We start from the raw sequence: 22,607 nt of genomic DNA on the forward strand, positions 1-22,607 counted from the left end.
CAAGGAGGTGGGATGAGGTTAGCAGGTCGGAGATGGAGGCGCGGCTTGCGGTGGGTGGAAGGGATGGGTGAGAGGAAAAACTGGTTGGGAAAGCAGAGATAGGTTGGACTGGTTTTGGGATGCAGTGGGTTGAGGGGATGAGCTGAGCTGGTTGCGTGGCGCAGTGGGTGGACGGGACGAACTGGGCTGGTTTTGGGATGCGGTGTGGGAAGTGGAGATTTGGAAGTTGGTGAAGTCCACATTGATACCATTGGGCTGCAAGGTTCCCACATTTCGGCTGGCGGTTGTCGCACCACTGTCAAGGCACCAAGCCTCGTAATTTGCTCGCACCCTCACTCCCTCAGCAATTGCCCATTATGTTTGGAGGTAATTTGACCCAGACTTCACCCTTTTCATTCTAACTTCCCTCATATCATTCCGATTCTTGTCTCAGCACACACACACACACACACACACACACACACACACGCACGCACCCATGGTGCATCAGCCACCGCCTCTTCACAACGTCTGCTCTGATGTTGTTTCTTTTCAACACTTCAATCTCCAAAGCGGTTTCTGACGCCGCCTGCTTTTCTTTAGCACATGGACCGTTGCGCACTCGTCACCGATCAAGGCATGACAAGCAACCCGTCGCCCCTGTCGTCAACACGTTCCCGAACTGCCATGAGACAGCCTGCCTGTGCTGCATTCACCATCAGCATCTCTCGCCGACTTCGCTCCATCTCCAATCGACAGAATCTAAAGTAGTCCGCCATGCCCATCTGTCTGCCATTTCGTCATTTCACTCGAGATGCCAGCAGCTTTGCGATCAAGCCAATGCGCCTTGCCCAACTGAACCGTTCGCTTCCGCCTCGGTTTCAGTTCTCCCACCGTTTAAATCACCGTTAAGAACTCAGCCGGCTCCACAATTCCCGGGCGCTCCTTCATATCCTCTCAATGTGCACGTCTGCAACACTCGAGTCAACCAAAAGTCAGGCGCTCTTGTTCCTGCGGGCATCCCATCCGCAAATTCGCCATTGCCTTCAGGGTTCGTCTCTTTTGACATCGTTGAATTTCAGGCAGAAATGCGAGTGTATGAATACTGAGTCAGTCACTGAGTCAGTCAGTGAGTGAGTGAATGAGAGTGAAACAGGGGGAGACAGACAATCTGAGTGACACGGCCGGCATGAACGATTTGCTGACTCTCAAATTGACGTCTGTATTCACAAGTTGCCGATGAATTTTTGATTTAGCTTAGCTTTGTTCATGTGATATCATCCCATTGATTTCTATGCTTCTATAAATTCAAGTCTTTCATCGGCACTTGATTCCCATGCAGAGACTTTAATTGAGAGAAGTAAACTCTTTTCTACCTACACATAGGTGTGCAGGCACTGCCCTGAAGCTTCCTGCCCAGCTAGGAATTCAGGGCAAAGCTTTTGTAACTCCACATCTTCTCACACATCGGTATGCAGACACTGTCTTATGCTGCCTGACTGAATTGAAATTAGAATCAAACTGTTTCAAATAGGGTTCGGTTTGGAAAATTTGTAAACGTGTGAAACATCTAAAACATGCAACGTCTGTCGCTGACAAAGGGGCCAGAGCACTGACTTTGTTTTAGCCAGACACACTGGCAACTTGATACCAGAATCTGTCCCGGACAACAACTCGAAATCGCCTCCTGCCATTAGCAGCTACTTCACGAGCAATCGATACAGTATACCGGTGTTTTATGTTCTTGATGCAATATTTGTTTGGTATCCTGACCTTATCGACTGTTGTAATTGTTTCGTGAATCATGTCTTTTGTAAATTGTGAAATTGTTTTCTGGATCATGTCTTCTGTAAAGTATAAAAAGCGAGGACTGTCCGCTGCTCGGGGAGAATTACTTGCGAGACGGTGCACTCTGTTCCGCGTTGAGTACAGGGATTCTCCACAGCTTGGAGTTGCTTGGTCATAAAAGGATTTGTGTTTTTCTAAACATGTTCAGGGACTTGTTATTGCAGCAAGTCCGCGAGGATCTCCGAAAACGAACTTGACAGCAGGATTGAAGTTGTGTCTATTTCACCATTTTAGAACGTTCGATGCGCAGTGAATGAGATGAGCAATGAGCACAGAGTCAGGAAGCAAAAGGCAGCTGAGGTCAGAAGGGACTCGTCAATTGTTGCCCTCGCGCGATGGAGAATGAGGCCAACAAATTCGGGGGCGTGATCAAAGAAATATTTCAGCCAGGAAACTGAGTGGCAGAAGGAAGGCTTCAATCTCCTCCTTGACAGCTAAATAACGGTTGACCGCATTGAGGAGCGTGCAACACTGCCGAAACCCGGGATTGAACCAGGGACCTTTAGATCTTCAGTCTCACGCTCTCCCAACTGAGCTATTTCGGCTGGCGGCGATTACTGGTGACGCTGGATGAACACAGCAGGTCCAGCGCAGCATCGTCTCAGGAGCTCAAAAGCTGGCGTTTCGGGCCGAGACCCTTCATCAGAGATGGGATGGGGTGAGGGTTCTGGAATAAATATCGAGAGAGCGGGAGGCGGACCGACGATGCAGAGAAAAGAAGATAGGTGGAGAGCAGAGTATAGGTGGGGAGGTTGGGAGGGGATAGATCAGTCCAGGGAAGACGGACAGTTCAAGGAGGTGGAATGAGGTTAGCAGGCAGGAGATGGAGGTGCGGTTTGGGGTGGGAGGAAGGGATGGGTGAGAAGAAGAACAGGTTGGGGAAGCACAGATAGCTTGGACTGGTTTTGGGATTCACTGGGTGGAGGGGAAGAGCTGAGCTGGTTGTGTGGTGCAGTGGGGGCAGGGGACGAACTGGGCTGGTTTTGGGATGCGGTGGGGGAAGCGGAGATTTGGAAGCTGGTGAAGTCCACATTGACACCATTGGGTGCAAGGTTCCCACATTTCGGCTGGCGGTGGTCGCACCACTGTCAAGGCACCAAGCCTCGTAGTTTGCTCGCATCCTCACTCCCTCAGCATTTGCCCATTATGTTTGGAGGTAATTTGATCCAGACCTCACCCTTTTCATTATAAATTCCCTCATATCATTCCGATTCTTGCCTAAGCACACACACACACACTCACACACACACACACACACACACACACATACACACACACATGGTGAATCAGCCACGGCCTCTCAACACCGTCTCCTTTGATTATTGTTCCTTTTCAACGCTTCAATCTCCATAGTCGTTTTTGACACCGCCTGCTTTACTTCAGCATATGGACCGTTGCGCACTCGTCACCGATCAAGGCATGACAAGAAACCCGTCGCCCCTGTCGTCAACGCGTTCCCGAACGTGCTCTTATACTGCCTGCCTGTGCTGCATTCACCATCAGCATCTCTCGCCGACTTCGCTCGATCTCCAATCGACAGAATCAAATAGTCCGCCATGCCCATCTGTCTGCCATTTCGTCATTTCACTCTATATCCCAGCAGATTTGCGATCAAGCCAATGCGCCTCGAACAACTGAACCGTTCGCTTCCGCCTCGGTTTCAGTTCTACCACCATTTAAGTCACCGTTAAGAACTCTGCCGGCTCCACAATTCCCGGGCGCTCCTTAACATCCTCTAAATGTGCACGTCTGCAACACTCGAGTCAACCAAAAGTCAGGCGCTCTTGTTCCTGCGGGCATCCCATCCGCAAATTCGCCATTGCCTTCAGGGTTCGTCTCTTTTGACATCGTTGAATTTCAGGCAGAAATGCGAGTGTGTGAATACTGAGTCAGTCACCGAGTCAGTCAGTGAGTGAGTGAATGAGAGTGAAACAGGGGGAGACAGGCAGTCTGAGTGACACGGCCAGCATGAACGATTTGCTGACTCCAAATTGACGTCTGTATTCACAGCTGCCGATGAATTTTTGATTTAGCTTAGCTTTGTTCATGTGATATCATCCCATTGATTTCTATGCTTCTATAAATTCAAGTCTTTTATCGGCATTTGATTCCTTAGCAGAGACTTTCGTTGACAGAAGTAAACTCTTTTCTACCTACGCAGAGGTGTGCAGGCACTGCCCTGAAGCTTCCCGCCCAGCTAGGAATTCAGTGTAAAGCTTTTGTAACTCCTTATCTTCTCACACATCGGTATGCAGACACTGTCTTATGCTGCCTGACTGAATTGAAATTAGAATCAAACTGTTTCAAATAGGGTTCGGTTTGGAAAATTTGTAAACGTGTGAAACATCTAAAACATGCAACGTCTGTCGCTGACAAAGGGGCCAGAGCACTGACTTTGTTTTAGCCAGACACACTGGCAACTTGATACCAGAATCAGTCCCGGACAACAACTCGAAATCGCCTCCTGCCATTAGCAGCTACTTCACGAGCAATCGATACAGTATACCGGTGTTTTATGTTCTTGATGCAATATTTGTTTGGTATCCTAACCTTATCGACTGTTGTAATTGTTTCGTGAATCATGTCTTTTGTAAATTGTGAAATTGTTTTCTGTATCATGTCTTCTGTAAAGTATAAAAAGCGAGGACTGTCCGCTGCTCGGGGAGAATTACTTGCGAGACGGTGCACTCTGTTCCGCGTTGAGTACAGGGATTCTCCACAGCTTGGAGTTGCTTGGTCACAAAAGGATTTGTGTTTTTCTAAACATGTTCAGTGTCTTGTTATTGCAGCAAGTCCGCGAGGGTCTCCGAAAACGAACTTGACAGCAGGATTGAAGTTGTGTCTATTTCACCATTTTAGAACGTTCGATGCGCAGTGAATGAGATGAGCAATGAGCACAGAGTCAGGAAGCAAAAGGCAGCTGAGTTCAGAAGGGAGATAATGGGAACTGCAGATGCTGGAGATTCCAAGATAATAAAATGTGAGGCTGGATGAACACAGCAGGCCAAGCAGCATCTCAGGAGTACAAAAGTTGACGTTTCGGGCCTAGACCCTTCATCAGAGAGCTCTCTGGATGAAGGGTCTAGGCCCGAAACGTCAGCTTTTGTGCTCCTGAGATGCTGCTTGGCCTGCTGTGTTCATCCAGCCTCACATTTTATTATCTTGAGTTCAGGAGGGTCTCGTCAATTGTTGCCCTCGCGCGATGGAGAATGAGGCCAACAAATTCGGAGGCGTGATCAAAGAAATATTTCAGCCAGGAAACTGAGTTGCAGAAGGAAGGCTTCAAACTCCTCCTTGACAGCTAAATAACGGCCGGCCCCATTAAGGAGCGTGCAATTATGCCGAAACCCGGGATTGAACCAGGGACCTTTAGATCTTCAGTCTAACGCTCTCCCAACTGAGCTATTTCGGCTGGCGGCGATTACTGGTGACGCTGGATGAACACAGCAAGTCCAGAGCAGCAGCGTCTCAGGAGCACAAAAGCTGACGTTTCGTGCCTCGACCCTTCATCAGAGAGGGGGATGGGGTGAGGGTTCTGGAATAGATCTGGAGAGAGGGGGAGGCCGACCGAAGATGGAGAGAAAAGAAGATAGGTGGAGAGGAGAGTATAGGTGGGGAGGTTGGGAGGGGATAGGACAGTCCAGGGAAGACGGACATGTCAAGGAGGTGGGATGAGGTTAGTAGGTCGGAGATGGAGGCGCGGCTGGCGGTGGGTGGAAGGGATGGGTGAGAGGAAGAACAGGTTGGGGAAGCAAAGTTAGGTTTGACTGGTTTTGGGATGCAGTGGGTTGAGGGGAAGAGCCGAGCTGGTTGCGTGGTGCAGTGGGGGGAGGGGACGAACTGGGCTTTGGTTTTGGGATGCGGTGGGGGAATGGGAGATTTGGATGCTGGTGAAGTCCACATTGATACCATTGGGCTGCAAGGCTCCCACATTTCGTCTGCCGGTGGTCGCACCACTGTCAAGGCACCAAGCCTCGGAGTTTGCTCGCACCCTCACTCCCTCAGCAATTGCCCATTATGTTTGGAGGTAATTTGACCCAGACTTCACCCTTTTCATTCTAAATTCCCTCATATCATTCCGATTCTTGTCTCAGCACACACACACACACACACACACACACGCACGCACCCCTGGTGCTTCAGCCACCGCCTCTTCACAACGTCTGCTCTGATTATTGTTCCTTTTCAACACTTCAATCTCCATCGCGGTTTCTGACGCCGCCTGCTTTTCTTTAGCACATGGACCGTTGCGCACTCGTCACCGCTCAAAGCATGACAAGAAACCCGTCGCCCCTGTCGTCAACACGTTCCCGAACTGCCATTTTCCTGCCTGCCTGTGCTGCATTCACCATCAGCATCTCTCGCCGACTTCGCTCCATCTCCACTCGACAGAATCTAAAATAGTCCGCCATGCCCAACTGTCTGCCATTTCGTCATTTCACTCTATATGCCAGCAGCTTTGCGATCAAGCCAATGCGCCTTGCCCAACTGAACCGTTCGCTTCCGCCTCGGTTTCATGTCTACCACGTATTTAAGTCACCGTTAAGAACTCTGCCGGCTCCACAATTCCCGGCGCTCCTTCACATCCCCTAAATGTGCACGTCTGCACCAGTCGAGTCAGTCAAAAGTCAGGCACTCTTGAGCCTGCGGGCAACCCATCCGCAAATTCGCCATTGCCTTCAGGGTTCGCCTCTTTTGACATCCTTGAATTTCAGGCAGAAATGCGAGTGTGTGAATAATGAGTCAGTCACCGAGTCAGTCAGTGAGTGAGTGAATGAGAGTGAAACAGGGGGAGACAGACAATCTGAGTGACACGGCCAGCATGAACGATTTGCTGACTCTCAAATTGACGTCTGCATTCACAGCTGCCGATGAATTTTTGATTTAGCTTAGCTTTGTTCATGTGATATCATCCCATTGATTTCTATGCTTCTATAAATTCAAATCTTTCATCGGCATTTGATTCTTATGCAGACACTTTCATTGAGAGAAGTAAACTCTTTTCTACCTACACATAGGTATGCAGGCACTGCCCTGAAGCTTCCTGCCCAGCTAGGAATTCAGGGCAAAGCTTTTGTAACTCCACATCTTCTCACACATCGGTATGCAGACACTGTCTTATGCTGCCTGACTGAATTGAAATTAGAATCAAACTGTTTCAAATAGGGTTCGGTCTGGAAAATTTGTAAACGTGTGAAACATCTAAAACATGCAACGTCTGTCGCTGACAAAGGGGCCAGAGCACTGACTTTGTTTTAGCCAGACACACTGGCAACTTGATACCAGAATCAGTCCCGAACAACAACTCGAAATCGCCTCCTGCCATTAGCAGCTACTTCACGAGCAATCGATACAGTATACCGGTGTTTTATGTTCTTGATGCAATATTTGTTTGGTATCCTGACCTTATCGACTGTTGTAATTGTTTCGTGAATCATGTCTTTTGTAAATTGTGAAATTGTTTTCTGGATCATGTCTTCTGTAAAGTATAAAAAGCGAGGACTGTCCGCTGCTCGGGGACAATTACTTGCGAGACGGTGCACCCTGTTCCGCGTTGAGTACAGGGATTCTCCACAGCTTGGAGTTGCTTGGTCATAAAAGGATTTGTGTTTTTCTACACATGTTCAGTGTCTTGTTATTGCAGCAAGTCCGCGAGCGTCTCCGAAAACGAACTTGACAGCAGGATTGAAGTTGTGTCTATTTCACCATTTTAGAACGTTCGATGCGCAGTGAATGAGATGAGCAATGAGCACAGAGTCAGGAAGCAAAAGGCAGCTGAGTTCAGAAGGGACTCGTCAATTGTTGCCCTCGCGCGATGGAGAATGAGGCCAGCAAATTCGGAGGCGTGATCAAAGAAATATTTCAGCCAGGAAACTGAGTGGCAGAAGGAAGGCTTCAATCTCCTCCTTGACGGCTAAACAACGGCTGACGCCATTGAGGAGCTTGCAATTCTGCCGAAACCCGGGATTGAACCAGGGACCTTTAGATCTTCAGTCTAACGCTCCCCCAACTGAGCTATTTCGGCTGGCGGCGACGACTGGTGACGCTGGCTGAACACAGCAGGTCCAGCGCAGCAGCGTCTCAGGAGCTCAAAAGCTGGCGTTACGGGCCGAGACCCTTCATCAGAGACGGGATGGGGTGAGGGTTCTGGAATAAATATCGAGAGAGCGGGAGGCGGACCGACGATGCAGAGAAAAGAAGATAGGTGGAGAGCAGAGTATAGGTGGGGATGTCGGGAGGGGATAGATCAGTCCAGGGAAGACGGACAGTTCAAGGAGGTGGAATGAAGTTAGCAGGCAGGAGATGGAGGTGCGGTTTGGGGTGGGAGGAAGGGATGGGTGAGAGGAAGAACAGGTTGGGGAAGCACAGATAGCTTGGACTGGTTTTGGGATTCACTGGGTGGAGGGGAAGAGCTGAGCTGGTTGCGTGGTTCAGTGGGGGCAGGGTACGAAATGGGCTGGTTTTGGGATTCGGTGGGGGAAGCGGAGATTTGGAATCTGGTTAAGTTCACATTGACACCATTGGTTTCAAGGTTCCCACATTTCGGCTGCCGGTTGTCGCACCACTGTCAAGGCACCAAGCCTCGTAGTTTGCTCGCATCCTCACTCCCTCAGCATTTGCCCATCATGTTTGGAGGTAATTTGATCCAGACCTCACCCTTTTCATTATAAATTCCCTCATATCATTCCGATTCTTGCCTAAGCACACACACACACACACTCACACACACACACACATACACACACACATGGTGCATCAGCCACGGCCTCTCAACACCGTCTCCTTTGATTATTGTTCCTTTTCAACGCTTCAATCTCCATAGTCGTTTTTGACACCGCCTGCTTTACTTTAGCACATGGACCGTTGCGCACTCGTCACCGATCAAGGCATGACAAGAAACCCGTCGCCCCTGTCGTCAACGCGTTCCCGAACGTGCTCTTATACTGCCTGCCTGTGCTGCATTCACCATCAGCATCTCTCGCCGACTTCGCTCCATCTCCAATCGACAGAATCTAAAGTAGTCCGCCATGCCCATCTGTCTGCCATTTCGTCATTTCACTCTATATCCCAGCAGATTTGCGATCAAGCCAATGCGCCTCGAACAACTGAACCGTTCGCTTCCGCCTCGGTTTCAGTTCTACCACCATTTAAGTCACCGTTAAGAACTCTGCCGGCTCCACAATTCCCGGGCAATCCTTAACATCCTCTAAATGTGCACGTCTGCAACACTCGAGTCAACCAAAAGTCAGGCGCTCTTGTTCCTGCGGGCATCCCATCCGCAAATTCGCCATTGCCTTCAGGGTTCGTCTCTTTTGACATCGTTGAATTTCAGGCAGAAATGCGAGTGTGTGAATACTGAGTCAGTCACCGAGTCAGTCAGTGAGTGAGTGAATGAGAGTGAAACAGGGGGAGACAGGCAGTCTGAGTGACACGGCCAGCATGAACGATTTGCTGACTCCAAATTGACGTCTGTATTCACAGCTGCCGATGAATTTTTGATTTAGCTTAGCTTTGTTCATGTGATATCATCCCATTGATTTCTATGCTTCTATAAATTCAAGTCTTTTATCGGCATTTGATTCCTTAGCAGAGACTTTCGTTGACAGAAGTAAACTCTTTTCTACCTACGCAGAGGTGTGCAGGCACTGCCCTGAAGCTTCCCGCCCAGCTAGGAATTCAGTGTAAAGCTTTTGTAACTCCTTATCTTCTCACACATCGGTATGCAGACACTGTCTTATGCTGCCTGACTGAATTGAAATTAGAATCAAACTGTTTCAAATAGGGTTCGGTTTGGAAAATTTGTAAACGTGTGAAACATCTAAAACATGCAACGTCTGTCGCTGACAAAGGGGCCAGAGCACTGACTTTGTTTTAGCCAGACACACTGGCAACTTGATACCAGAATCAGTCCCGGACAACAACTCGAAATCGCCTCCTGCCATTAGCAGCTACTTCACGAGCAATCGATACAGTATACCGGTGTTTTATGTTCTTGATGCAATATTTGTTTGGTATCCTAACCTTATCGACTGTTGTAATTGTTTCGTGAATCATGTCTTTTGTAAATTGTGAAATTGTTTTCTGTATCATGTCTTCTGTAAAGTATAAAAAGCGAGGACTGTCCGCTGCTCGGGGAGAATTACTTGCGAGACGGTGCACTCTGTTCCGCGTTGAGTACAGGGATTCTCCACAGCTTGGAGTTGCTTGGTCATAAAAGGATTTGTGTTTTTCTAAACATGTTCAGTGTCTTGTTATTGCAGCAAGTCCGCGAGGGTCTCCGAAAACGAACTTGACAGCAGGATTGAAGTTGTGTATATTTCACCATTTTAGAACGTTCGATGCGCAGTGAATGAGATGAGCAATGAGCACAGAGTCAGGAAGCAAAAGGCAGCTGAGTTCAGAAGGGAGATAATGGGAACTGCAGATGCTGGAGATTCCAAGATAATAAAATGTGAGGCTGGATGAACACAGCAGGCCAAGCAGCATCTCAGGAGTACAAAAGCTGACGTTTCGGGCCTAGACCCTTCATCAGAGAGCTCTCTGATGAAGGGTCTAGGCCCGAAACGTCAGCTTTTGTGCTCCTGAGATGCTGCTTGGCCTGCTGTGTTCATCCAGCCTCACATTTTATTATCTTGAGTTCAGAAGGGTCTCGTCAATTGTTGCCCTCGCGCGATGGAGAATGAGGCCAGCAAATTCGGAGGCGTAATCAAAGAAATATTTCAGCCAGGAAACTGAGTTGCAGAAGGAAGGCTTCAAACTCCTCCTTGACAGCTAAATCACGACTGACCCCATTGAGGAGCGTGCAATTATGCCGAAACCCGGGACCTTTAGATCTTCAGTTTAACGCGGTCCCAACTGAGCTATTTCGGCTGGCGGCGATTACTGGCGACGCTGGATGAACACAGCAAGTCCAGCGCAGCAGCGTCTCAGGAGCACAAAAGCTGACGTTGCGGGCCTAGACCCTTCATCAGAGATGGGATGGGGTGAGGGTTTTGGAATAGATCTGGAGAGAGGGGGAGGCCGACCGAAGATGGAGAGAAAAGAAGATAGGTGGAGAGGAGAGTATAGGTGGGAAGGTTGGGAGGGGATAGGTCAGTCCAGGGAAGACGGACAGGTCAAGGAGGTGGGATGAGGTTAGCAGGTCGGAGATGGAGGCGCGGCTTGCGGTGGGTGGAAGGGATGGGTGAGAGGAAGAACTGGTTGGGAAAGCAGAGATAGGTTGGACTGGTTTTGGGATGCAGTGGGTTGAGGGGATGAGCTGAGCTGGTTGCGTGGCGCAGTGGGTGGACGGGACGAACTGGGCTGGTTTTGGGATGCGGTGTGGGAAGTGGAGATTTGGAAGTTGGTGAAGTCCACATTGATACCATTGGGCTGCAAGGTTCCCACATTTCGGCTGGCGGTTGTCGCACCACTGTCAAGGCACCAAGCCTGGTAGTTTGCTCGCACCCTCACTCCCTCAGCAATTGCCCATTATGTTTGGAGGTAATTTGACCCAGACTTCACCCTTTTCATTCTAACTTCCCTCATATCATTCCGATTCTTGTCTCAGCACACACACACACACACACACACACACACACACGCACGCACCCATGGTGCATCAGCCACCGCCTCTTCACAACGTCTGCTCTGATGTTGTTTCTTTTCAACACTTCAATCTCCAAAGCGGTTTCTGACGCCGCCTGCTTTTCTTTAGCACATGGACCGTTGCGCACTCGTCACCGATCAAGGCATGACAAGCAACCCGTCGCCCCTGTCGTCAACACGTTCCCGAACTGCCATGAGACAGCCTGCCTGTGCTGCATTCACCATCAGCATCTCTCGCCGACTTCGCTCCATCTCCAATCGACAGAATCTAAAGTAGTCCGCCATGCCCATCTGTCTGCCATTTCGTCATTTCACTCGAGATGCCAGCAGCTTTGCGATCAAGCCAATGCGCCTTGCCCAACTGAACCGTTCGCTTCCGCCTCGGTTTCAGTTCTCCCACCGTTTAAATCACCGTTAAGAACTCAGCCGGCTCCACAATTCCCGGGCGCTCCTTCATATCCTCTAAATGTGCACGTCTGCAACACTCGAGTCAACCAAAAGTCAGGCGCTCTTGTTCCTGCGGGCATCCCATCCGCAAATTCGCCATTGCCTTCAGGGTTCGTCTCTTTTGACATCCTTGAATTTCAGGCAGAAATGCGAGTGTGTGAATACTGAGTCAGTCACTGAGTCAGTCAGTGAGTGAGTGAATGAGAGTGAAACAGGGGGAGACAGACAATCTGAGTGACACGGCCGGCATGAACGATTTGCTGACTCTCAAATTGACGTCTGTATTCACAAGTTGCCGATGAATTTTTGATTTAGCTTAGCTTTGTTCATGTGATATCATCCCATTGATTTCTATGCTTCTATAAATTCAAGTCTTTCATCGGCACTTGATTCCCATGCAGAGACTTTAATTGAGAGAAGTAAACTCTTTTCTACCTACACATAGGTGTGCAGGCACTGCCCTGAAGCTTCCTGCCCAGCTAGGAATTCAGGGCAAAGCTTTTGTAACTCCACATCTTCTCACACATCGGTATGCAGACACTGTCTTATGCTGCCTGACTGAATTGAAATTAGAATCAAACTGTTTCAAATAGGGTTCGGTTTGGAAAATTTGTAAACGTGTGAAACATCTAAAACATGCAACGTCTGTCGCTGACAAAGGGGCCAGAGCACTGACTTTGTTTTAGCCAGACACACTGGCAACTTGATACCAGAATCTGTCCCGGACAACAACTCGAAATCGCCTCCTGCCATTAGCAGCTACTTCACGAGCAATCGATACAGTATACCGGTGTTTTATGTTCTTGATGCAATATTTGTTTGGTATCCTGACCTTATCGACTGTTGTAATTGTTTCGTGAATCATGTCTTTTGTAAATTGTGAAATTGTTTTCTGGATCATGTCTTCTGTAAAGTATAAAAAGCGAGGACTGTCCGCTGCTCGGGGAGAATTACTTGCGAGACGGTGCACTCTGTTCCGCGTTGAGTACAGGGATTCTCCACAGCTTGGAGTTGCTTGGTCATAAAAGGATTTGTGTTTTTCTAAACATGTTCAGGGACTTGTTATTGCAGCAAGTCCGCGAGGGTCTCCGAAAACGAACTTGACAGCAGGATTGAAGTTGTGTATATTTCACCATTTTAGAACGTTCGATGCGCAGTGAATGAGATGAGCAATGAGCACAGAGTCAGGAAGCAAAAGGCAGCGGAGGTCAGAAGGGACTCGTCAATTGTTGCCCTCGCGCGATGGAGAATGAGGCCAACAAATTCGGGGGCGTGATCAAAGAAATATTTCAGCCAGGAAACTGAGTGGCAGAAGGAAGGCTTCAATCTCCTCCTTGACAGCTAAATAACGGTTGACCGCATTGAGGAGCGTGCAACTCTGCCGAAACCCGGGATTGAACCAGGGACCTTTGGATCTTCAGTCTAACGCTCTCCCAACTGAGCTATTTCGGCTGGCGGCGATTACTGGTGACGCTGGATGAACACAGCAGGTCCAGCGCAGCATCGTCTCAGGAGCTCAAAAGCTGGCGTTTCGGGCCGAGACCCTTCATCAGAGATGGGATGGGGTGAGGGTTCTGGAATAAATATCGAGAGAGCGGGAGGCGGACCGACGATGCAGAGAAAAGAAGATAGGTGGAGAGCAGAGTATAGGTGGGGAGGTTGGGAGGGGATAGATCAGTCCAGGGAAGACGGACAGTTCAAGGAGGTGGAATGAGGTTAGCAGGCAGGAGATGGAGGTGCGGTTTGGGGTGGGAGGAAGGGATGGGTGAGAAGAAGAACAGGTTGGGGAAGCACAGATAGCTTGGACTGGTTTTGGGATTCACTGGGTGGAGGGGAAGAGCTGAGCTGGTTGTGTGGTGCAGTGGGGGCAGGGGACGAACTGGGCTGGTTTTGGGATGCGGTGGGGGAAGCGGAGATTTGGAAGCTGGTGAAGTCCACATTGACACCATTGGGTGCAAGGTTCCCACATTTCGGCTGCCCGTTGTCGCACCACTGTCAAGGCACCAAGCCTCGTAGTTTGCTCGCACCCTCACTCCCTCAGCAATTGCCCATTATGTTTGGAGGTAATTTGACCCAGACTTCACCCTTTTCATTCTAACTTCCCTCATATCATTCCGATTCTTGTCTCAGCACACACACACACACACACACACACACACACACACGCACGCACCCATGGTGCATCAGCCACCGCCTCTTCACAACGTCTGCTCTGATGTTGTTTCTTTTCAACACTTCAATCTCCAAAGCGGTTTCTGACGCCGCCTGCTTTTCTTTAGCACATGGACCGTTGCGCACTCGTCACCGATCAAGGCATGACAAGCAACCCGTCGCCCCTGTCGTCAACACGTTCCCGAACTGCCATGAGACAGCCTGCCTGTGCTGCATTCACCATCAGCATCTCTCGCCGACTTCGCTCCATCTCCAATCGACAGAATCTAAAGTAGTCCGCCATGCCCATCTGTCTGCCATTTCGTCATTTCACTCGAGATGCCAGCAGCTTTGCGATCAAGCCAATGCGCCTTGCCCAACTGAACCGTTCGCTTCCGCCTCGGTTTCAGTTCTCCCACCGTTTAAATCACCGTTAAGAACTCAGCCGGCTCCACAATTCCCGGGCGCTCCTTCATATCCTCTAAATGTGCACGTCTGCAACACTCGAGTCAACCAAAAGTCAGGCGCTCTTGTTCCTGCGGGCATCCCATCCGCAAATTCGCCATTGCCTTCAGGGTTCGTCTCTTTTGACATCGTTGAATTTCAGGCAGAAATGCGAGTGTATGAATACTGAGTCAGTCACTGAGTCAGTCAGTGAGTGAGTGAATGAGAGTGAAACAGGGGGAGACAGACAATCTGAGTGACACGGCCGGCATGAACGATTTGCTGACTCTCAAATTGACGTCTGTATTCACAAGTTGCCGATGAATTTTTGATTTAGCTTAGCTTTGTTCATGTGATATCATCCCATTGATTTCTATGTTTCTATAAATTCAAGTCTTTCATCGGCACTTGATTCCCATGCAGAGACTTTAATTGAGAGAAGTAAACTCTTTTCTACCTACACATAGGTGTGCAGGCACTGCCCTGAAGCTTCCTGCTCAGCTAGGAATTCAGGGCAAAGCTTTTGTAACTCCACATCTTCTCACACATCGGTATGCAGACACTGTCTTATGCTGCCTGACTGAATTGAAATTAGAATCAAACTGTTTCAAATAGGGTTCGGTTTGGAAAATTTGTAAACGTGTGAAACATCTAAAACATGCAACGTCTGTCGCTGACAAAGGGGCCAGAGCACTGACTTTGTTTTAGCCAGACACACTGGCAACTTGATACCAGAATCTGTCCCGGACAACAACTCGAAATCGCCTCCTGCCATTAGCAGCTACTTCACGAGCAATCGATACAGTATACCGGTGTTTTATGTTCTTGATGCAATATTTGTTTGGTATCCTGACCTTATCGACTGTTGTAATTGTTTCGTGAATCATGTCTTTTGTAAATTGTGAAATTGTTTTCTGGATCATGTCTTCTGTAAAGTATAAAAAGCGAGGACTGTCCGCTGCTCGGGGAGAATTACTTGCGAGACGGTGCACTCTGTTCCGCGTTGAGTACAGGGATTCTCCACAGCTTGGAGTTGCTTGGTCATAAAAGGATTTGTGTTTTTCTAAACATGTTCAGGGACTTGTTATTGCAGCAAGTCCGCGAGGGTCTCCGAAAACGAACTTGACAGCAGGATTGAAGTTGTGTCTATTTCACCATTTTAGAACGTTCGATGCGCAGTGAATGAGATGAGCAATGAGCACAGAGTCAGGAAGCAAAAGGCAGCTGAGTTCAGAAGGGACTCGTCAATTGTTGCCCTCGCGCGATGGAGAATGAGGCCAACAAATTCGGGGGCGTGATCAAAGAAATATTTCAGCCAGGAAACTGAGTGGCAGAAGGAAGGCTTCAATCTCCTCCTTGACAGCTAAATAACGGTTGACCGCATTGAGGAGCGTGCAACTCTGCCGAAACCCGGGATTGAACCAGGGACCTTTAGATCTTCAGTCTAACGCTCTCCCAACTGAGCTATTTCGGCTGGCGGCGATTACTGGTGACGCTGGATGAACACAGCAGGTCCAGCGCAGCATCGTCTCAGGAGCTCAAAAGCTGGCGTTTCGGGCCGAGACCCTTCATCAGAGATGGGATGGGGTGAGGGTTCTGGAATAAATATCGAGAGAGCGGGAGGCGGACCGACGATGCAGAGAAAAGAAGATAGGTGGAGAGCAGAGTATAGGTGGGGAGGTTGGGAGGGGATAGATCAGTCCAGGGAAGACGGACAGTTCAAGGAGGTGGAATGAGGTTAGCAGGCAGGAGATGGAGGTGCGGTTTGGGGTGGGAGGAAGGGATGGGTGAGAAGAAGAACAGGTTGGGGAAGCACAGATAGCTTGGACTGGTTTTGGGATTCACTGGGTGGAGGGGAAGAGCTGAGCTGGTTGTGTGGTGCAGTGGGGGCAGGGGACGAACTGGGCTGGTTTTGGGATGCGGTGGGGGAAGCGGAGATTTGGAAGCTGGTGAAGTCCACATTGACACCATTGGGTGCAAGGTTCCCACATTTCGGCTGCCGGTTGTCGCACCACTGTCAAGGCACCAAGCCTCGTAGTTTGCTCGCATCCTCACTCCCTCAGCATTTGCCCATTATGTTTGGAGGTAATTTGATCCAGACCTCACCCTTTTCATTATAAATTCCCTCATATCATTCCGATTCTTGCCTAAGCACACACACACACACTCACACACACACACACACACACACACATACACACACACATGGTGCATCAGCCACGGCCTCTCAACACCGTCTCCTTTGATTATTGTTCCTTTTCAACGCTTCAATCTCCATAGTCGTTTTTGACACCGCCTGCTTTACTTCAGCATATGGACCGTTGCGCACTCGTCACCGATCAAGGCATGACAAGAAACCCGTCGCCCCTGTCGTCAACGCGTTCCCGAACGTGCTCTTATACTGCCTGCCTGTGCTGCATTCACCATCAGCATCTCTCGCCGACTTCGCTCGATCTCCAATCGACAGAATCAAATAGTCCGCCATGCCCATCTGTCTGCCATTTCGTCATTTCACTCTATATCCCAGCAGATTTGCGATCAAGCCAATGCGCCTCGAACAACTGAACCGTTCGCTTCCGCCTCGGTTTCAGTTCTACCACCATTTAAGTCACCGTTAAGAACTCTGCCGGCTCCACAATTCCCGGGCGCTCCTTAACATCCTCTAAATGTGCACGTCTGCAACACTCGAGTCAACCAAAAGTCAGGCGCTCTTGTTCCTGCGGGCATCCCATCCGCAAATTCGCCATTGCCTTCAGGGTTCGTCTCTTTTGACATCGTTGAATTTCAGGCAGAAATGCGAGTGTGTGAATACTGAGTCAGTCACCGAGTCAGTCAGTGTGAGTGAATGAGAGTGAAACAGGGGGAGACAGGCAGTCTGAGTGACACGGCCAGCATGAACGATTTGCTGACTTCAAATTGACGTCAGTATTCACAGCTGCCGATGAATTTTTGATTTAGCTTAGCTTTGTTCATGTGATATCATCCCATTGATTTCTATGCTTCTATAAATTCAAGTCTTTCATCGGCATTTGATTCCTTAGCAGAGACTTTCATTGAGAGAAGTAAACTCTTTTCTACCGACGCAGAGGTATGCAGGCACTGCCCTGAAGCTTCCCGCCCAGCTAGGAATTCAGGGCAAAGCTTTTGTAACTCCTTATCTTCTCACACATCGGTATGCAGACACTGTCTTATGCTGCCTGACTGAATTGAAATTAGAATCAAACTGTTTCAAATAGGGTTCGGTTTGGAAAATTTGTAAACGTGTGAAACATCTAAAACATGCAACGTCTGTCGCTGACAAAGGGGCCAGAGCACTGACTTTGTTTTAGCCAGACACACTGGCAACTTGATACCAGAATCAGTCCCGGACAACAACTCGAAATCGCCTCCTGCCATTAGCAGCTACTTCACGAGCAATCGATACAGTATACCGGTGTTTTATGTTCTTGATGCAATATTTGTTTGGTATCCTGACCTTATCGACTGTTGTAATTGTTTCGTCAATCATGTCTTTTGTAAATTGTGAAATTGTTTTCTGTATCATGTCTTCTGTAAAGTATAAAATGCGAGGACTGTCCGCTGCTCGGGGACAATTACTTGCGAGACGGTGCACCCTGTTCCGCGTTGAGTACAGGGATTCTCCACAGCTTGGAGTTGCTTGGTCATAAAAGGATTTGTGTTTTTCTACACATGTTCAGGGACTTGTTATTGCAGCAAGTCCGCGAGCGTCTCCGAAAACGAACTTGACAGCAGGATTGAAGTTGTGTCTATTTCACCATTTTAGAACGTTCGATGCGCAGTGAATGAGATGAGCAATGAGCACAGAGTCAGGAAGCAAAAGGCAGCTGAGGTCAGAAGGGACTCGTCAATTGTTGCCCTCGCGCGATGGAGAATGAGGCCAGCAAATTCGGAGGCGTGATCAAAGAAATATTTCAGCCAGGAAACTGAGTGGCAGAAGGAAGGCTTCAATCTCCTCCTTGACGGCTAAACAACGGCTGACCGCCTTGAGGAGCTGGCAATTCTGCCGAAACCCGGGATGGAACCAGGGACCTTTAGATCTTCAGTCTAACGCTCCCCCAACTGAGCTATTTCGGCTGGCGGCGATGACTGGTGACGCTGGCTGAACACAGCAGGTCCAGCGCAGCAGCGTCTCAGGAGCTCAAAAGCTGGCGTTCCGGGCCGAGACCCTTCATCAGAGACGGGATGGGGTGAGGGTTCTGGAATAAATATCGAGAGAGCGGGAGGCGGACCGACGATGCAGAGAAAAGAAGATAGGTGGAGAGCAGAGTATAGGTGGGGATGTCGGGAGGGGATAGATCAGTCCAGGGAAGACGGACAGTTCAAGGAGGTGGAATGAAGTTAGCAGGCAGGAGATGGAGGTGCGGTTTGGGGTGGGAGGAAGGGATGGGTGAGAAGAAGAACAGGTTGGGGAAGCACAGATAGCTTGGACTGGTTTTGGGATTCACTGGGTGGAGGGGAAGAGCTGAGCTGGTTGCGTGGTGCAGTGGGGGCAGAGTACGAAATGGGCTGGTTTTGGGATTCGGTGGGGGAAGCGGAGATTTGGAATCTGGTTAAGTTCACATTGACACCATTGGGTTCAAGGTTCCCACATTTCGGCTGCCGGTTGTCGCACCACTGTCAAGGCACCAAGCCTCGTAGTTTGCTCGCATCCTCACTCCCTCAGCATTTGCCCATCATGTTTGGAGGTAATTTGATCCAGACCTCACCCTTTTCATTATAAATTCCCTCATATCATTCCGATTCTTGCCTAAGCACACACACACACACACTCACACACACACACACATACACACACACATGGTGCATCAGCCACGGCCTCTCAACACCGTCTCCTTTGATTATTGTTCCTTTTCAACGCTTCAATCTCCATAGTCGTTTTTGACACCGCCTGCTTTACTTTAGCACATGGACCGTTGCGCACTCGTCACCGATCAAGGCATGACAAGAAACCCGTCGCCCCTGTCGTCAACGCGTTCCCGAACGTGCTCTTCTCCTGCCTGCCTGTGCTGCATTCACCATCAGCATCTCTCGCCGACTTCGCTCCATCTCCAATCGACAGAATCTAAAGTAGTCCGCCATGCCCATCTGTCTGCCATTTCGTCATTTCACTCTATATCCCAGCAGATTTGCGATCAAGCCAATGCGCCTCGAACAACTGAACCGTTCGCTTCCGCCTCGGTTTCAGTTCTACCACCATTTAAGTCACCGTTAAGAACTCTGCCGGCTCCACAATTCCCGGGCAATCCTTAACATCCTCTAAATGTGCACGTCTGCAACACTCGAGTCAACCAAAAGTCAGGCGCTCTTGTTCCTGCGGGCATCCCATCCGCAAATTCGCCATTGCCTTCAGGGTTCGTCTCTTTTGACATCGTTGAATTTCAGGCAGAAATGCGAGTGTGTGAATACTGAGTCAGTCACCGAGTCAGTCAGTGAGTGAGTGAATGAGAGTGAAACAGGGGGAGACAGGCAGTCTGAGTGACACGGCCAGCATGAACGATTTGCTGACTTCAAATTGACGTCAGTATTCACAGCTGCCGATGAATTTTTGATTTAGCTTAGCTTTGTTCATGTGATATCATCCCATTGATTTCTATGCTTCTATAAATTCAAGTCTTTCATCGGCATTTGATTCCTTAGCAGAGACTTTCATTGAGAGAAGTAAACTCTTTTCTACCGACGCAGAGGTATGCAGGCACTGCCCTGAAGCTTCCCGCCCAGCTAGGAATTCAGGGCAAAGCTTTTGTAACTCCTTATCTTCTCACACATCGGTATGCAGACACTGTCTTATGCTGCCTGACTGAATTGAAATTAGAATCAAACTGTTTCAAATAGGGTTCGGTTTGGAAAATTTGTAAACGTGTGAAACATCTAAAACATGCAACGTCTGTCGCTGACAAAGGGGCCAGAGCACTGACTTTGTTTTAGCCAGACACACTGGCAACTTGATACCAGAATCAGTCCCGGACAACAACTCGAAATCGCCTCCTGCCATTAGCAGCTACTTCACGAGCAATCGATACAGTATACCGGTGTTTTATGTTCTTGATGCAATATTTGTTTGGTATCCTGACCTTATCGACTGTTGTAATTGTTTCGTCAATCATGTCTTTTGTAAATTGTGAAATTGTTTTCTGTATCATGTCTTCTGTAAAGTATAAAATGCGAGGACTGTCCGCTGCTCGGGGACAATTACTTGCGAGACGGTGCACCCTGTTCCGCGTTGAGTACAGGGATTCTCCACAGCTTGGAGTTGCTTGGTCATAAAAGGATTTGTGTTTTTCTACACATGTTCAGTGTCTTGTTATTGCAGCAAGTCCGCGAGCGTCTCCGAAAACGAACTTGACAGCAGGATTGAAGTTGTGTCTATTTCACCATTTTAGAACGTTCGATGCGCAGTGAATGAGATGAGCAATGAGCACAGAGTCAGGAAGCAAAAGGCAGCTGAGGTCAGAAGGGACTCGTCAATTGTTGCCCTCGCGCGATGGAGAATGAGGCCAGCAAATTCGGAGGCGTGATCAAAGAAATATTTCAGCCAGGAAACTGAGTGGCAGAAGGAAGGCTTCAATCTCCTCCTTGACGGCTAAACAACGGCTGACCGCCTTGAGGAGCTGGCAATTCTGCCGAAACCCGGGATGGAACCAGGGACCTTTAGATCTTCAGTCTAACGCTCCCCCAACTGAGCTATTTCGGCTGGCGGCGATGACTGGTGACGCTGGCTGAACACAGCAGGTCCAGCGCAGCAGCGTCTCAGGAGCTCAAAAGCTGGCGTTCCGGGCCGAGACCCTTCATCAGAGACGGGATGGGGTGAGGGTTCTGGAATAAATATCGAGAGAGCGGGAGGCGGACCGACGATGCAGAGAAAAGAAGATAGGTGGAGAGCAGAGTATAGGTGGGGATGTCGGGAGGGGATAGATCAGTCCAGGGAAGACGGACAGTTCAAGGAGGTGGAATGAAGTTAGCAGGCAGGAGATGGAGGTGCGGTTTGGGGTGGGAGGAAGGGATGGGTGAGAAGAAGAACAGGTTGGGGAAGCACAGATAGCTTGGACTGGTTTTGGGATTCACTGGGTGGAGGGGAAGAGCTGAGCTGGTTGCGTGGTGCAGTGGGGGCAGAGTACGAAATGGGCTGGTTTTGGGATTCGGTGGGGGAAGCGGAGATTTGGAATCTGGTTAAGTTCACATTGACACCATTGGGTTCAAGGTTCCCACATTTCGGCTGCCGGTTGTCGCACCACTGTCAAGGCACCAAGCCTCGTAGTTTGCTCGCATCCTCACTCCCTCAGCATTTGCCCATCATGTTTGGAGGTAATTTGATCCAGACCTCACCCTTTTCATTATAAATTCCCTCATATCATTCCGATTCTTGCCTAAGCACACACACACACACACTCACACACACACACACATACACACACACATGGTGAATCAGCCACGGCCTCTCAACACCGTCTCCTTTGATTATTGTTCCTTTTCAACGCTTCAATCTCCATAGTCGTTTTTGACACCGCCTGCTTTACTTTAGCACATGGACCGTTGCGCACTCGTCACCGATCAAGGCATGACAAGAAACCCGTCGCCCCTGTCGTCAACGCGTTCCCGAACGTGCTCTTCTCCTGCCTGCCTGTGCTGCATTCACCATCAGCATCTCTCGCCGACTTCGCTCCATCTCCAATCGACAGAATCTAAAGTAGTCCGCCATGCCCATCTGTCTGCCATTTCGTCATTTCACTCTATATCCCAGCAGATTTGCGATCAAGCCAATGCGCCTCGAACAACTGAACCGTTCGCTTCCGCCTCGGTTTCAGTTCTACCACCATTTAAGTCACCGTTAAGAACTCTGCCGGCTCCACAATTCCCGGGCAATCCTTAACATCCTCTAAATGTGCACGTCTGCAACACTCGAGTCAACCAAAAGTCAGGCGCTCTTGTTCCTGCGGGCATCCCATCCGCAAATTCGCCATTGCCTTCAGGGTTCGTCTCTTTTGACATCGTTGAATTTCAGGCAGAAATGCGAGTGTGTGAATACTGAGTCAGTCACCGAGTCAGTCAGTGAGTGAGTGAATGAGAGTGAAACAGGGGGAGACAGGCAGTCTGAGTGACACGGCCAGCATGAACGATTTGCTGACTCCAAA

The 22,607-nt window shown here is 49.3% G+C and overlaps 7 non-coding genes across 7 annotated transcripts; all 7 read right to left on the reverse strand.

The window, feature by feature from the left end:
* Positions 1-2,299: 2,299 nt before the first annotated feature.
* Positions 2,300-2,372, reverse strand: trnaf-gaa (transfer RNA phenylalanine (anticodon GAA)). Its single transcript has one exon. It is a non-coding gene; the product is annotated as a tRNA-Phe (tRNA).
* A 2,794-nt stretch (positions 2,373-5,166) lies between these two features.
* Positions 5,167-5,239, reverse strand: trnaf-gaa (transfer RNA phenylalanine (anticodon GAA)). Its single transcript has one exon. It is a non-coding gene; the product is annotated as a tRNA-Phe (tRNA).
* A 2,540-nt stretch (positions 5,240-7,779) lies between these two features.
* Positions 7,780-7,852, reverse strand: trnaf-gaa (transfer RNA phenylalanine (anticodon GAA)). Its single transcript has one exon. It is a non-coding gene; the product is annotated as a tRNA-Phe (tRNA).
* A 5,389-nt stretch (positions 7,853-13,241) lies between these two features.
* Positions 13,242-13,314, reverse strand: trnaf-gaa (transfer RNA phenylalanine (anticodon GAA)). Its single transcript has one exon. It is a non-coding gene; the product is annotated as a tRNA-Phe (tRNA).
* A 2,544-nt stretch (positions 13,315-15,858) lies between these two features.
* Positions 15,859-15,931, reverse strand: trnaf-gaa (transfer RNA phenylalanine (anticodon GAA)). Its single transcript has one exon. It is a non-coding gene; the product is annotated as a tRNA-Phe (tRNA).
* Positions 15,932-18,479: 2,548 nt separating this feature from the next.
* On the reverse strand, positions 18,480-18,552 carry trnaf-gaa (transfer RNA phenylalanine (anticodon GAA)). The gene has a single exon. It is a non-coding gene; the product is annotated as a tRNA-Phe (tRNA).
* Positions 18,553-21,096: 2,544 nt separating this feature from the next.
* On the reverse strand, positions 21,097-21,169 carry trnaf-gaa (transfer RNA phenylalanine (anticodon GAA)). The gene has a single exon. It is a non-coding gene; the product is annotated as a tRNA-Phe (tRNA).
* Positions 21,170-22,607: the final 1,438 nt, after the last annotated feature.

The sequence above is a fragment of the Stegostoma tigrinum genome, chromosome 11, assembly GCF_030684315.1.
Source record: "Stegostoma tigrinum isolate sSteTig4 chromosome 11, sSteTig4.hap1, whole genome shotgun sequence".
Taxonomy (NCBI): Eukaryota; Metazoa; Chordata; class Chondrichthyes; order Orectolobiformes; family Stegostomatidae; genus Stegostoma; species Stegostoma tigrinum.